Source organism: Chiloscyllium plagiosum, unplaced genomic scaffold, assembly GCF_004010195.1.
Source record: "Chiloscyllium plagiosum isolate BGI_BamShark_2017 unplaced genomic scaffold, ASM401019v2 scaf_25719, whole genome shotgun sequence".
Lineage (NCBI taxonomy): Eukaryota > Metazoa > Chordata > Chondrichthyes > Orectolobiformes > Hemiscylliidae > Chiloscyllium > Chiloscyllium plagiosum.
Genome location: NW_025198027.1, coordinates 2,671 through 4,279, shown reverse-complemented (window position 1 = coordinate 4,279; position 1,609 = coordinate 2,671).

Below are 1,609 nucleotides of genomic sequence, written 5' to 3'. Positions count from 1 at the left end.
ACTATTTGTTCCTTCCCCCCCCCCTCAATTCTGTCTCCCTCCCTCCGGAGAGACCTTCCTGAGTGTCACCAATATGTTGGATGAGGAAGACACACCCGGCAGTGTGCCCTCTCTCTCTCTCTCCCTCCCCTTCTCTCTCCCCCCCACCCGACCTCGCACAGCTGTGTGTTTGTGACTCCAGTCAGGCCTGAGAGACACGAGGCTTTGAGTGGGTCTGGGCCATTGGTGAAGGGGTCTGGTGGCACTCAGTAGTTGCCCGCAGTGCCATGTGCGTGTGCCAGGGCCTCCATGACATTCCAGGGGGGTGGGGCGCCTGACAGACTGCGTTTTTCAGAGCGAGCGAGCAAGCAGATCGGTGAGTGGCCTCTATTCACTCGGGATAGTCCTGCGCTTTTCTCCCGATCTCCCCCCACCCCAACCTCTGGCAGAGGTGTTCCTGGTTTACGGTAACGGCTCTTCGCACCCGCCCGGGGGCAGGTCAGGCGCCATCTTCGGTCGAGAGCCGAAGTTCTTCACGAGAGGAACCCCCCCCCCGGTCAGTCGCGGAAGCTCCTCCGTGTATTTGCAGACTATGCCACGTCCGTGGCCTACTCACCTCGGCTCGTCGGGCACAGGCAGAGGTCACATTCCACCTGCTGCTGTTCCCCACCCCTCACTCCTTCCCAGTCGGTGGGGGGGGAAGCCACGCATTGGCAGGAGGTTTCGTCTCACGCTGTTCAGGACACTTTGCAAGAATCCCAATACGCGAAGAGAGAGTGAGACATACGCTGTTCAGGACACTTTGCAAGAATCCCAATACGTGAAAGAGTGAGACATACACTGTTCAGGACACTTTGCAAGAATCACAGTACGCGGAGAGAGAGATATATGTTGTTCAGGACACTTTGCAAGAATCCCAATACGTGAAGAGAGAGTGAGACATACACTGTTCAGGACACTTTGCAAGAATCACAGTACGCGGCGAGAGAGAGATATGTTGTTCAGGACACTTTGCAAGAATCCCAATACACGAAGAGAGAGTGAAACATACGCTGTTCAGGACACTTTGCTCGAATCGCAGTACGCGGAGAGAGAGAGGGATACGTTGTTCAGGACACTTTGCAAGAATCACAATACGCGAAGAGAGTGAGACATACACTGTTCAGGACACTCTGCAAAGATTGCAGTACGCGGAGAGAGAGATACGCTGTTCAAGACACTTTGCAACAATGGCAGTGCGCATGCGCAGAGGGAGAGATACGCTGCTCAGGACACTTTGCAAGAATCTCAGTACACAGAGAGATAGTGTTCAGGACACTTTGCAAGAATTGCAGTGCTTGAATGTGGAGGGAGCGGTAACATTGACAGTCGGAGGGGAGCGTGCTGATTGGTTGAGGTGCACACGTCTGATTGGAGAGTACGCCAGCTGCTGATTGACAGTCAACTGCTGGTCCACGGGCAGCTTGTGGGCAACCGCCCTCTGGCCTATCGGAGTCAACCTTCCCGGTTTAAAACCGCAACGGACCTTGGCAGTTAACTGTCGGCCGTGATCGTCAACTGGTGCGTTCTTCATCTTCCACCCATTCAGCTGTTGCACAGTGTCTGCTTGAAATGGCATTCTTGTGAGTGG